Source organism: Adiantum capillus-veneris, chromosome 4 (assembly GCF_014529385.1).
Source record: "Adiantum capillus-veneris isolate H3 chromosome 4, ASM1452938v2, whole genome shotgun sequence".
NCBI lineage: Eukaryota > Viridiplantae > Streptophyta > Polypodiopsida > Polypodiales > Pteridaceae > Adiantum > Adiantum capillus-veneris.
This window is the reverse complement of record NC_140934.1, coordinates 67,742,051-67,757,241: the sequence shown is the minus strand read 5'-3', so window position 1 is coordinate 67,757,241 and position 15,191 is coordinate 67,742,051. Positions and strand designations below refer to the sequence as shown.

The 15,191-nt window shown below is 44.1% G+C and overlaps 1 long non-coding RNA gene across 2 annotated transcripts; it reads right to left on the bottom strand.

Annotated features, from left to right (window-relative positions):
* Positions 1-806: 806 nt before the first annotated feature.
* Positions 807-3,702, bottom strand: LOC147459340 (uncharacterized). 2 transcript variants are annotated; one of them, XR_015187724.1, is made up of 3 exons: positions 3,513-3,702; positions 1,953-2,012; positions 807-1,034 (listed from the first exon to the last, which is right to left on the bottom strand). It is a non-coding gene; the product is annotated as an uncharacterized LOC147459340 (long non-coding RNA). The 2 variants fall into 2 exon arrangements; XR_015187723.1 differs by lacking the exon at positions 3,513-3,702 and adding an exon at positions 2,119-3,448.
* Positions 3,703-15,191: the final 11,489 nt, after the last annotated feature.

Genomic DNA, 15,191 nt, shown 5'->3' with positions numbered 1-15,191 from the left:
CTGTTGAGCGGGCGAGGCTAGGGAGAGGATGGGCGAGCAATCAAGAGAGGGGGTGGGTAGGGCGACTAGGCCACAGGTGGTAGGGCAAGCTATAGAGAGAGAGAGGCGATACAAAAATATACTGTCAAAAAATTAGCCCAAAATTCCTTTGTTTTTAATGGTTTTGGGAGATAAAATCTTGTAGGGCGACCGTGGGAAGAGGTGAGTTGTGGGACTATTGGGTGAGTGGGCGAGTGAATAGTGGAGGTGAGGGACAAGGGCTATTGTTCGGGTGAGCGTAGATAGCAACAACTCGCCACCCCTCACCCTAGCCTCCTCGCTGATCGTAGAGCTTGTCCTCACTTGCTAGAGCAGGGAGAGAGGGAAAAGAGGGCGAGTAGAGAGAGAGAGGGGGTGAGAGATGGATAGGGAGGAGGGGGCAAGTGTATAAGGAAGAGAATTGAGGCAAGGAGAGAGAGAGAGATGTAAAGCGCACATGAGGCCATTCGTTCTTTGAAAAGTGCAACAAAGGGATACTAACTTTCTACCATTTCACGCACATGCATCCGTTCGGTGAAAAAACCACATGTTACGTCCGGCCACGTCCTATGCGCACATGTGTTTGTCCGTTCACGTCCGTTTGTTGCTGGAGTTTATGTGCGAACCAACAAACCACGCATTGCCAACATCAGAAAGATAGCCTTTTCCAGCAGAAAATGCCTAATAACATTTCACCGAATGCATGACAAAAAAGATTTCAATATCCGACAACCACATAAACAAGAGACTGACAGCCATAAACTGAGTTGTTCTAAGTACATTAGAATGAACCATTTACTGTGATATAGAAGCGCGCGGCATTGCTACTCATTAGCCATAAATGAAAACACTTGAGAACCATAATGAAAACCCTGTAAGTAGCAGTACATAAATAGAGGCGCTCTGCTTCATAAATAGAGGTTTTGCTCATTGCAGCCATAAAGCAATCCACATGACAAAAACTACAACCATGTAGAACATGACTCAATCCTCAGACTTCAAATCACCATCAAGCCCTGTAAAACACAACTTCAAGAAATTAATAATAAGCTTTATGGATACATACTTAAAACCTTAGTTGAAACAAAAGACAGGATCAGTTTGAAAAATAAGAACAATTACTAAATTTACAACCTACTACATCTGGAACTGCTACGTTTTGAACCCTCAAGCTGCTATGGTGGAATAAGGATGCCATTATTTGCCTGGCCATCTCGCAATGACCAGGACTCCCGCCATCATTATGAAGTGGCTCTTCGGAGTTGGGATGTGGATCTCTCTGATCATGAGGCTCTGTCTCGCCTCGGATTTGCACAAAGTTGTGTAGGAAACAACAGGCTCCTATCACAGTGGGCGCAAAAGCAAGATCGATATTGAGATCTCGTGCCAAATAGATTGCCATGCTTCATGAGGAGTGTCCATGTGCAAGCCACCAGAGTACGCAAGAAAGTGTAGCCTCTGGAGAAATAGGCTCTCTAACAAACTTGACTCCTCTTGTGGGAAGTAGAGGACGAATCATGTTTAGTAGCACAAGAAAGGATCTGCGAGACATGTGATATGTAAAACAATAGGGATCTTGATTTCCTAGGCGAGCCAAAGACCAAAGCACACTGTGTACACTACGAAAGAATGTATGTTGGCGAGGAAAACACCACCATACTCTTGGTGCAAAATGCCATGCCACTGACTTGAGCACCCTTGCCATCCCACAACACAACCATACATAAGCAAACATAAGTATGAAGAATTTGTTGTCCTCCAAGCATTGATCATGCAATGCACTCACAAGGCCTAGTGTATTGTCACTCGGTAATGTCATCATCCCAAAGAGATGCACCCACTCTTCCATCCTATGATTGAAAATAAACATACTAATTTGGAAAATTAATGACAAGCAAACAAATACCAAAACTACAAAGTAGGTTAAGACATACCTGAGTACGAGCAGGGACGCACACGTAAAGACACAATGAAACACAACTGCAAGACCTCACCTGCACAAAAGTAAACATGTCATTTATATCAATTACTATGTAATGACATGTGTTAGTGCTCAAAGTAAAAGGAGATTGTACTATGGTGATGTGTACATAAACTTACTGATCTGGCTTCTTAGAGATAAGTTTTGCGATCTCCAAGAAGATTTGGTGACGCTTCGTCTCTTCCTTCTCTCTGATCCTTGCGGGTCTCTCCTCATGAAGCATCCTGGCAGTATCAAACTCTCACAAGGTGCTTGTCTTCTTATCTTCTGCACACTCGTAGATTTCACACATCTGTTTTATCCCATCACCCATCGCCTTGGCCACTGTGCCCAAGCTTGATTTTTTTGTTGCTTCACTTTCTTGCCAAATACGCCGTCCAAATCCACAAAAATATGGTTGTGGATTTTGACTTGAGCCACCATCGATCTCAACACACCATCTATGGGTCTGTAGGTTTCTTGCATGCTCCGGGTTGAAGCTACCTGTGATCTCCCGATTTACAGCAAAGACCACATCTTCCCAATCTTTAGGGTGAAAATTGCCCTTCTTGATGTGTGACCACTGCTCCTCATAGAGTCGTAGGAGAGTATGCATGCTTTTGTCATCCCATATAACTGTCGTTGCTCTCTGGCACTTCGTCCCTTTTGTGGATGTGTCTGCATCCTGTGATGTCTGCACCGATGGTTTTATCCCTTTTTTGCTTGTGTGTGCTTCATGTGGTTTCTGCCCTGGTGGTTGACTCATTGCATTTGTGACCTGTGGATGCTCACTTGGTGTCTATGCTTGCGAGGATATCTCTATCTTGGATCGGTTTTTCCCAATTGAAAGAGGCGTAAGCATAGCCTCCTCCATTAAATCGACGTAGGAATCCTGCACAAAAGGTGTAGCGTCCTTGGAAAGAGGAACGTATTCCTCGCTTTCATCTCCAAATGGTGCCCATTGCATATGCATTGGCCAAGAGGGCCTAGCAGGCTTACCACCCTCCCCTTGCCTAGCTCGTCGCATACCAGCGGTGGAGAAGACATATTGCAAAAGAGGATGTTTGACACCGACAAATCAATACTAATAACGAACATCCAATGAATTTTTGGACTAGTTATGTCAATTCCATCCGTATACCCACGTGAAGCCATGACCCAATTCGCCACTCAAAACCATTACATGGCGAACGAGACCATTTGAAGGAAAATTTTGACGAACAAGAGCTTATGAATGAAAAACATATTGAAAGGCAATGCATTTTTTTGTGTGATAAAAGAAAGGCAATGCAATTCCTGTCTTGTCTGTTCAGCATGTGTATATATGAATGCAAATTCTTTGTGTGAATGAAAGAAAGGCTATGCAATTTCCTGTTTGTTCAGCATATGTATATGAATGCACTTTTTTGTGTGAATAAAAGAAAGGCTATGCAATTTCCTGTCTGTTGAGTATGTGTATATGTTTGTGTGTGTTTGTGTGTGTGTGTGTGAGAGAGAGAGAGAGAGAGAGAGAGAGAGGAGAAGAGGCGCTTACCTTGCAAGCTGGGAAGGTTGCAAAAGTAGCTGTGGCCTCAAAAACAAAAAAAGAGAGTCGCTGGATTGCCTGGCCGTTGCAAACGCATTGAAGGGGGGGGGCTTTCATTGTGTTGGCTGCGTTTGCCAATCGTTACACTATGGTACAAAATTTAGTGGGCCAGCATAATTAAAAACCGCCGAACGCCTCTAGTGGCCGCACCATGTGCGCACCACAAGAGAAAGTAAGGCTGGTCGAGTATAGAGAGAGTAATTGAGGGCGAGTAACTGAGTCGCAATCGAGTAGAGAGTGAGTAATTGAGGGCGAGTCCAGTAGAGAAAGAGAGAAAGTAAGGCAAGACGAGTAGAGAGAGAAAGTAATTGAGTTCGAGTAACTGAGACGAGGAGAGAGAGAGAGAGAGAGAGAGAGAGAGAGAGAGAGAGAGAGTAATTGAGCTTGAGTAACTGAGGTGAGTAGAGAGAGAGAGAGAGAGTAATTGAGGGTGAGTAAGGAGAGATCAAGGCAGCTAGAGAGAGATAAAAGGGAGCGACAAGAGGGAGAGAGTGCACAAGCGGTGAGGGTGAGGGTGCGGTCGGTTATGGGTGGAAGGAAAATGTGCGAGAGGGCATCAAGCGGCTAGGCAAGGGGCGAGTTGATAAAGAAAGCAGGTTGGTCAACATGGGAGAGAAAGACGGTGTAGGCAAGGGGGTATGGGGCGAGCAAAAGCGAGAGAGTGGAGAGAGAAAGAGGGCGATAGGGTTGGGTTATTGGCAATTTGAGAGAGCAAGTGGGGTGAGGCGGGTGGAGAGAGAAAGAGGGTGACGGGTTTGCATTATGGGGCAAGTAGAAAGATCCGTGATGGGCGAATGTAGAGAGAGAGAGAGAGATTGTGGGCAAGCAAGCACAGGGTAAGGAATAGTAGGGTGAGCATGGCAAGCCGAGGCCGAGGATGGGGAGCAAGATGAGAGGGGAAGAGGTGGGCAATGGGTGAGGGTTGGGGTTGGGCGAGGGGCGGCAGGGTATGTTTGGGGTGGGGAAGAGAGAGGGAAAGGGTTGGGCAGGTAGAGAGCTATAGAGGAGTTGGGATGGGGCAAGTATATAGAGAGAGATAGGGGGAGTTTGGATGGGGCAAGTATAGAGAGAGAAAATGGGCAAGGGGTGAGTGGAGAGAGAAGGAGGGCGAGGGAGAGTGGAGAGAGAAAAAGGGCAAGGGAAGTGGGTTTTGGAGCGAGTAGAGAGAGAGAGAGAGGGGAGGGTTGGTGCGAGTAGAGAGAAAGAGGGCGAGGGAGAGACTGAGAACAAGTACGTGTGAGAGTGGGCGAGTAGAGAGAAAAAGAGGGGATGGGGCGAGTAGAGAGAGAAATATGGGATGGGGCGAGTAAAGAGAGAAAGAGGGGATGTGGAGAAAGATAAAGAGGGTGAGGGCCAAATTGAGAGAGGGATAGAGCGGGGGATGGGCAAGAAGAGAAAGAAAGAGGGGATGGGACAAGTAGAGAGAGAAAGAGGGTGAGGGTTAGGACGAGTGGAGGAGAAAATGGGGCAGGGCTAGGCAAGAGGATGAGAATAAGGGAGTTAAAGAGGCGAGTCTAGAGAGGGAATTTGGCGAGTAAAGAGAAAGAAAAGGGTGAGTTGAGAGAGAGAAGAGAGGCGGGTGAAAGAGAGAGAAAAGGTGGGTTCTCTGTGGGAAAGGGCGAGCATATTGAGGGTGAGGTGGAGGTTAGGGAAAGCATGTGAGAATTAAGAACAAGAGAGGGCCACCAGGGCATGCGCAATGTAGGATATAGGGGAAAGGTGCCTCGGCGACCAGAGGATGGTAGATTTTTCGGGACTGTGGCCAAAGATAGGTCCGACAAGTATAAGAAAAGTTATGCTAGGAGAGAAAAATCAAGAGCATCCAATGATGGACAACATCAAAATACTGGAAGAAGTTGTTTCCAAAAGGAGAACTATCAAAGAGTAGAAAGAGAGAAGCGGAACCAGATTTGAACTAATACACACTCTCAAAGGGCAGACAATTAGAAAACAGTAAAGAGGAAGATGAACAAATTGGAACTATTACACCCTGGAAGGAAGGTGAGAGAGAGAAACATAGCCGATATATAGTAGAAGCTTGCCAATAATTACACCAAGTGCAATTTTTTTATAAAAAAAGTGACCATAAGTAAAGTAGATAGAAGCTTCAATAGAGGGGACCAAAGAAGGGAAGTAGGCAAGAGAAGGGTTTGCGGATCCAAAATAAGGAGCTAATAGATGAAACTACTTAAACTTGGTGGAACTGAAAAATAATGGGTGAACAGAGGAATGGTAGTGTGGCAAAGATTACTAAGTGTGGTATGGCTTGAGGCGAGAGCCATTGACTAAGGGTAGGGATTCTCTTGAGAAGGTGTGGAGCTGAAATGCCCCTTGAGGAGGATGTCAGTAACCACAAATGGTCCTTGCCACACCGGCAGTAGCTTCTTGACCTTCTTCAAATGCTTTGCCTAGTATAAAAGCATTAGTGACCTGTTGCCAAACTTTTTGGTCTTTAGGTGCCAATCATGCCAAGTCATTATTTGTTGCTTCTCTAATTCCAAATATTTTGCCACCAAGAGGTGCTCCTCTTCTAGTATGGTGAACTGACTAGCCATAGCAAAATGTTGGGCTCTGGGACAATCCAATTTGGCTGCAGTGACCCGAAGTGAACCAAAGTGGTATTCGAAAGGTGCCACTGCCTCTAGTCCAAAAGCTAGCTGAAATGGAGTGTGTTGGGTTGTGGCTTTGAAAGCAGTCCTATATGCCCATGTAGCACCTAAGATTGCCATTAGCCAAGATGTCGGGTGAAGGTGGAAAGTTTTGCAAAGCAAAGAAAGAAGTACTTTGTTGGTGCTTTCTATCTGCCCATTGGCCCTAGGTTAGTAAGAGCATTAATTCCTGTGAAATTTTTTATGGCCAAGCAAAAAGATTGGCCAAGCTCATTGACAAATTTCTTTCCTTGATCACTAGTGATTTGAAGAGGGCAACCAAACCTGCAAAATATGTTTTCAGAAGTTGCCGCTACCTTCTCCCATTTGATAGCATACTCTACAACAATCAAAAGATACCTTCTATTCCCAGTTGGCCAATTGGGTTGGTTGGCCCAACAAAATCTATACCCACAGTTCAAAAGGCATCCATGCCAAAGAGACCTATAAGGGGTGGTTGGCCTAGCGAGTTGGTTTTGGGGCACACCGTTGGCATGAATCACAATACCTAGCATACTGCACTGCATCTCAAAACATGTATGGCCACCACAACCCAGTATGCAGGATGCGATGGGTAGTGATGTGTCTTGGGTAGTGTCCACATGTACTACCAGAGTGAGCTTCTTCCCTAATGGCTTGAACTTCATGTGGCAAAACACAACGGCAAAGAATCCCATCCAGACCACTTTTGTAAATCGTGTCACCAATGATGGTATAGGGCTTAGTTTTGATAAGCAGTATTCTCTTTTGCAAGCTTGATAGATATGGTGGATAAGAGCCTATGAACAAAATATGCATAATGTCTGAGTACCAGTCTGTGGCAGTGTCCACCTTAAAAAAGAAAATTGTTTGGAAGGTCATCTTCTACACCTGAAGCTGGTTCCTCTTACTCAATCCTAGAGAGTTGGTCAGCCATTTGATTCTCTTTTCTAGGGCAAAGAACAACTGCAAAATCAAATTCTTAAATACCAATAACCATCTTCAAATGCGCCCGGCAACCTGAGGCTTTTTGAGAGGTACTGGAGATACTGGTGGGCAATTATTACGATAAAATGGACACCCAAAAGATAATGTTGGAGCTTTGTAGAGCATAGACAATGGCCAAACCCTCTCTTTCAATGGTACTATAGTTTCTTTCTACCTTTCTGAGTAGTCAACTTGCATAGAAGATAGGTCGGTCTAATTTGTACTCCTTGCTAGGATGGTGTAAGGACTGCACCTACGGCTGTGACACTAGCATCAGTGTGCACATGGAAAATGAGTGACCAATCAGGTGTGACTAAAATGGGAGCATGTGTGAGGCATTTCTTCAGATAGTTGAAAGCTATTTGTTTTGTAGAGGTCCATTGAAAGGGTTGGGCTTGACTAGTGAGGTGAGATAGAGGCTTGGAAATATCCGCACACATTCTTATAAACCTTTGGTGTTAGCGGGTGTGGCAAAAAACAGTATGCACTCCCTTCGCAGTAACTGGCCTAGGCATGTGTAAAAAAGCTATGACTTTTTCAAGGTTGGGAGCCAGGCCTTTAGCAAAAACAATATGACCTAATAGGGTGCCTTGGGTGACCATGAAATGACACTTATTAGGGTTGAGTATCAAATTTACCTCTTGAAAGCAAGCCAAAATTAGGGCCAATTGCTCCATGTGTTCTACGGGACTTGCATAGCCTTGGCCCAAGAAGCAAGAAAAATCATCCATGAAAAACTACTGAAATTTGTTGAGGAATGTCTCAAACACAATGTAACTTGTTCTATTCTAGGAAGCAGGTGCATTCTTTAGGCCAAAACGCATCCTTTTGAAGACAAAAACTCTCCATAGAGTAATAAAAGTTGTCTTGATCCTGTCATCTCCTAGAATGTCCATTTGATTGTAGCCATTGAAATAATCCATAAAATCTAGTAGAGGCTGGTAGGCTACATCTTAGATAGCACTTCTCAAAGAAGGGAGTAGGAAAAACATATGGGATAGTGACCTTCTTGAATGCTCTAAAGTCTACACTTACCCTGATCTTGTTGGAACTCTTCTTCCGGGCAATAACCATCTAGAGAGAGACATTGTGTGTGTTCAATGGGCTCAATGATACCGTCTTCCAACATTTTATCAATTTCTTTCTTGAATGCTACTGCATATTTGGGGTTGAGCTTGTATGCTTGACCTTGCACATGTTTGGTATTTTCCTGTAGGGGTATGGAGTGAACTCCCAGAGCCACGTCAAGTCCTGTGAGGTCTTTGTATGACTAGGAAAAAACATCCTTCCAACTTCTAATGAATGAAACCATCAAATCAAGTAATTGTGGATGCTCCTAGAGCCATGTAGCCGCAACACTGGGTTGGGCTCTTCTACATTACCAAAGTTGAATTCTTTAATTGGATCTTGATAGTTGTATGTGTTGCACTCTTCGGCTACATCGTGGCCAAATCTGGACAATGCTTCTACATAATGAGTAGGATGCCTGCTCTTGTAACCATCCTTGGAAAGATCATCTAGAGGTAAGTAATCTCTACTTTTCTTGGAGATAGTCTACCGACTCTGTGGTGGGGTGGGGTTGGTCCAAACCCTGCCCATGGGCAGGGAAGACTCATTTGTGTCAGTTTCATGCTCTGAATCTTCTTCTTGTGCCCTTGTAGGGGAGACTTCTTACCACGCCGCTGGTGAGTGATGGGGTCTCTCAGAGTAAGAGACTCCACTTATTCTTCAATACCTATGTCTTCCTCCATCCAGGTGAGGACTGCAAGACAACGAGGGTCAAGTGCTGCCTCAAACCATTCCAGGAGCTCAATGTCTTCACCGGGGACGTTGGTAAAGACCTCTTTCTCTAGTGGGTTCTCCTCAGCCGATTTATCTTCTGCCTTCTGGTCATCATGTTGTGAAATACTGAGGGAATACCTTCTATTGGTCAGCTCCTCTTTCTAATTGGATTTGTCTATGCCATGTACTTGGTGTAGTGATCCACATTGTATCATTGTTCTAGTCATGAAGTGTACGAATATGTTGTAGCCACGGCCTACCAATCAGTAGAGGGAAACCCCCATCCACTTTTTGTAGTTGGACCACCACAAAGTCGAGACAAAATGTGAAGTCTTCTCTACCATTGGGATTTGTTCCACCAATACGATCGGGTGGACTTTGTGTTGGTTGGATAATGTGATAGTAAAAGTGGCGCTCTTTCTGGGCACCAAGCCAATCTGTCGCATGGTGAACTTTGGCATGAGTTTAATCCCTGAGACACCATCCACTATGACACCTGTAACTAATGGCCATAAATGTGGCAATGATGTTAACCTCTATAGCATTCCTTGTGCGAGGGCTTGGGCCTCCATGTCTTGTAGGGCTTCTGTGTATGCTTGCTCCAATGCCGATTGCATAACTGTATTTTGTGGCTCTATCTCTTCTTCTTCCACTATTGGCCGCAACTTAATTGACTCCTTAGGTTGTCTTGTAGGCATAGGTTTTTCTATGGGCAAGGATAGGTTTTGGGCTATTCTTTGAGCTCTTGCGAGTACTCTAGTAGTGCCTAAGATTTCTTGAGCCAAAGTAGTAGGTGAAGGTGAAGGGTGAGGAGTGAGGAGTGAGGACATGAGTGTATGGTGAGGGCAAAGTGTATATAGTGGGCTCCTACAAAGAGAACTTACCGAGATCATGTTGGCATGGTGGACATCATGCAGATGGTGGACACTCTTCATATGGTAGCAATCCTTGGCCTCATGACCTCCTTTACCACAGAACTAATAGTGGACCATCATGGGGAAGTTTTGAGGAAGGTGGCTGGGGTTGTTGCAATTTTTGCACCATACTTGGGCCCTAGCCTCTTGTTGTTCTTTCAACTCTTCTAGCTCCCTTTGAGTTGTACCACCATATCTTTCTACTAAGATGATCAAGCTACTATGTTGCTAAGGATGTCTTTTCTCTTTTAGAGCCCTATGTAGCTTAAGTGTTTCTAGCTCTCTTTTGAGAGCCAACAGGGTGTCAACAGTAGGGTCATTCATAAGAACATTGAGCAAAGAGTTACTTTGTGAGACGACAAATTACAGTCTAGCATTTTTTTTTCTAGTGGTTGCGGCCACAAAATCATCCATGGTAGCTTCAGCCCACAAAGTTTCTCGAAGCTTCTATTGAGTCAAAGTAGGCAAGGCCTTCTCCACGCATTTCTTGATCATAATATCTCCCGATTGTTGGGGTAACCTGGATACAAGGGCTCTAGCCCATGTCATCAATTTGGTGAAGGTTTCCTCATGACCCAACTCCAATCTTCCCTGTTGGTCCAAGGCCGCTTTGAGGGCATTCCGATTGGCAAAGTGTCCCTCTGCAAACTGAATATACCACTTGTTGGCCAATCCCTCCGGGGTGGAAGGAAAAAGCACCATGTAGGCATTTGCCCATGGCTTCGACAGAGTGACAAGAACCGCCTCACATGGTTGACAGCATCCTCAGGAGATAGTCCCTTAAAAGTAGGAAACTTGATGCTTGCCCTCAAGAGAAGGTTTGTCGATTCCTGCACCATGGCAGGCTTGATGAGAGGGGTAGAAGGTGATTTCAGAGAAGAAGTTGGAGAGGGTGATGATGGTGGGGATGGTGAAGGTGACCTCGGTGGCTCAGGACAAGGCTTGGACAAAGATAGAGGAAATGGTGCAAGTGAGGTGGTGGAAGGTGAGTATAAGTGGCAATGATGCTTAATGTTTAGAGGACTTCTTAGACGTGCTCTTGGTGAAGGTAACCTCGGTGGCTCAGGACAAGGCTTGGACAAAGGTAGAGGCAATGGTGCAAGTGAGCTGGTGGAAGGCGAGTATAAGTAGCAATGATGCTAAATGTTTAGAGGACTTCTTAGACGTGCTCCACTTGACTTAGAGCGAGTAACAGGCATGCATAGATGCAAAAATTGAGTTTCCTAAATTTTAGGCTAAAATTTAGGATAGGTGGTTGGAGCAACTATAGATGCATATGGCACCCTAGAAAGTGGCCACACTGTTGGCTTGCCTCAATCTAACTTCCCAAGTGATTGGGCTAGCTTGCAAGACTTGATAGATCTATCCCAACGAGCATGCCAAAAATGAGAGCAGTTGTAGATGGAAATGGTGCATTGTGCTCTCTAGTGGTGGTGGGGTGCCCTGGATGCAGTGTGCATGCAAACTAACAAGCTAGCTTGGCTATACAAAATGGAAGAACAACTCAATGAGAAGATAGACAATGGAGACAACGACTCAACAATAGACAAGACGCCACAATACCTCCAAGGCCACACCTTGTACATAACGAAAAGAACATACAAAGACTAGTTCTGGCTATGGCCAACTCTACCCAGTCCATGACTACCAAGAAGGTACAATGTGGATGTAGAGGCTGAGGTGCAATGGAGTGTGCAGTGGTGCAACAGTATTGAAAACCACAAGGAAACTGGCTACAAGCTACAGGACTCACACACGCAACTACTGGGAACCCAGGTGAAGTGCTACAGGAAAGTGCTCCAAAGTGACACACAGTGGACTCTAGCTTTGTCTAGACTCTCAAGAACTGTCTCTCTGAAGTCCACATGGTACTGTATATATACTCAAAACTAGGCCATCGCATAGCCACCACACATATCTGGTCCTTCTAGAAATATCTAGCCAAGGCAACTCTTGGCAACTAAATATATATGCTATTGGTGGCCTAGTGAATCCATTGGTGAGTCTGACCAATAGTCACCTGGCTGGCCACTAGATGGCCTAGCCCTACCCTAATCCACTGTTGTACTGGCTACTAAACAAGTGATGTCTCGTAGCTTTTGAATGCTCAGAGAGACGTGGCCATACATGGGCCACACTCTAGATGGTGAAAGCTACCTCTCTGGACAAGGTGGTATGAGTCCCCACTCGGGCCGAACTGTCTATACTGGGTGCCTCTTTGTGGCGGTAGAGTACTCAGGCACCCAGACCAAGTACAATCAACTCCAAGATGGTGTCCTCTAGGGCACGTCCACCAAGGTGGACATGCAAGTTGAGCTGTGTGTAGCCCTATAGCCCCGCTACATTTTACACCACAAGGAGCAGCCAGGACCCTATCGATGTGCTACTATCTCACAATAAGTACACAATTGACCACTACTAGCTCCCTCTTGATTCCTTTGGTTATTTCAGCCTCCTTGATTCTCAAATCTTTGATTAGGTCAAGGATTACCCCAACTCTGAAAATTTGGTGGTCAGTCTTGATTCCCCATTGCACCCATTAATTGCAAGTGCATTCATCCTTTGTTGTACCCTTTCAGGGATACGTCCTTGGAAATTAGGATTATACCAACATTTATCAAAACTATGTCCAAACACTGAACAAGTGTGGCAGTAGGGCCTTTCTGGCATTCCTAGCTTTGTAAGTCCCATTTTCTTCAATTTATCAAAGATCAGCTTACTGATCCCTTCCTGATACTTGCTATCTAGTTCCCGTTTTTTTTTTCTCTTTAGCCTTCTCCTTCTTGGAAATCTTTTTCTTCTTCTTACTCTTTCTTGTCTTCTTCTTTTTCTCAAACCACCCACTATCTTCATCATCAGAATCCCTGTCAGATTTTAAGTCTTCCTCATCTAAGGAGATTACAGTCTCCTCATCATTTGCATCACTTTCTAATCTTCTGAATCTTCCTTCTTGGAAGATCTTCTCCTTTTCTCAAGGCTTCCATACCTCCTTTCAACTCTCATGGTAGACTCCACTAACTCATTAGAGTGGGCTTCATTCCTGATCACACCTCTTCCTGCTACTAAACTGCATAGTTCCTTATTTAATCCTTGATAGAAATAATCCCCTAGATGTTCAAAGGATGTCCTTTGGGCTGCCAACAACCTATTATTGAGGTTCCTAAATATCTATGCATAATCTTCCACCAGCAATTTCTTTTGCTTCATCTTCCTCATCTTGATCAAGATGTCCTTAAGGGTCTTCTCCTCCCTGAACCTTGCCAAGAATCTTATCTTCAAAGCTTCATATGTTGGAAAAGTTGCAATACCATATTGTATAAACCATCCATAGCATTTCCTTGCAATGTGGTGGAAAATGCTCCTTTTTGGTGTCATCATTGCGGGTCACATTGTACCCACTTGCCATCCACCTAGTCTCAAACTACCCCACGTGGTTGTCAACATCCTCCTTTGTACTTTTTACTGAACTTAGCGGCTCCCACTCTAGGATTAGGTATAGGTTGAGACATTGCAAAGGTAGATTGTATAGGTGGTTGTTGTATTGATAAAGGTTTCGGTGTCCAAACACGGTTGGTTGCCTAAGAGGATCAAATGGTAAGGATAGCGGTTGTTCTACAAATTGAAGTGTTCTCCATGGTCAAAATGTTTTGTTGAGAGCCCAAGCCCCAACGAATCGATGTAAATTTAGATTCAAAACCTCATCACGGACTTGCTTAATATCCTCTGTTGCTCCTGAAGGTGTGTTGTTTGGACTTTTGATAGTGAATTGATTTCCTTATTCATCCTCCTCTATTGCTGTTGATGTCTCACCAAATTTGTAGTCCTCAAACAAAGCCTTGTCCAATATGGATGTCCTATAGGTGGTCGACTTCCATCATCTCCACGCATACATTAAATCCTATCTTTGTGACGCCAATCACCTGAGTGCATTTCGCCTTCAGATTTCAAGATACCTTCACACAAATCTTGGATTCACAAAGGCCCACCTCGTAGGAATATTGGAAATACCAAATGGGACCATACATCCAAAGAGGCACTTCACTTTTTTCCTGATCACCACCTACACATCTCTAGGCAACAATGGATAATACTCTTGCAGGAAGATATTATTGTATTCCTCCCTTTCTTGTTCTTCTTCTGACACCCAATGTTGGAATTCATAAAGTATCTTAGTACTTTCACCCTCTGACATCACGCTACCCCTGCAATCACACAATAGGCAAGGACCATCTTTGATACATTTGCAAGATTGCGAAAGTGTAATGGGGGTGGTTGACATGGACCTTGATTTGTCTCTATAGTGACACTGATACATCCCTGATAACCTCTGACCCCAGTTACATGAAGGAAATACATGTAGAGACGCTTAGCTTCTCTCCATCACAACATTCAACATCCATCCTATACAATTACAATGAAGAAAAAGTTTAAATGTAGATAAGAACTCATTAGGAAGAACACAGGAAACAGAACATTCTGCACAGGTTGATAGATAATTGCTACTTGTCTTAGTTTATTTTGTCCATTCATCATACAACCCCTCTCAGGGTGCCAAAAGATACATACTCTTTGCCAAAAAGACACACCCCTCAAAATATGTCCTTTCCTAACTTATGATGACTAGCAATCGCCTGATAGCTTACTAACTAACTCCTAAGTAACAATTTACTAATTGTTGACTAACTATTTCCTACTTACATGCTGATAATATAATATAGGCCCTTTTCCATTAGAGTATTCGGCACAAGTTGATCCCTCAATGCCTTGCATGTGGTCAGATGAGGAGGATTCAAGGATGACTTCCCACTTCCCAAGTGGAAAGGGAAAATTATTTAACATGGATATCGATCTATATTGAGTGGTCAATAACTTTTGCATCCTCAATGCAAAGGTTATGACCAAGTGGGTGGACTTGTGTACAATGGAGTTTGTAGGAGAGGGAAGCATGGAAGCAAGTGCATGGATGCCGGAGAGCACCCCCAGTGCCTTGACACCTTGCATGTTTCCCAAATCTCATTAGTGCTCAATGGATTCATGTGAGAATGAACAAAGCAAAATCACCCAGAGAAGACATCATCGACAAGGAATGCGAGTATGTTCAAGGAGTGTGTACCAAAGGTAGAGTACTCATATACTTAAACCATATTGTATAGTTTTTTCTTGATTTTATCTTTGTAATTGATAAAAGATTTAGTTCTATTTTTATAGTGCCTTTCCTCCCATGTTTGGCTTCTTATCTCTGTTGGTGCTTGCTTTACATGGAGGCGCATGCAAAACTCTAGGATGGAGCTTCCTCTTTATAGTTTAATGTTTATCTC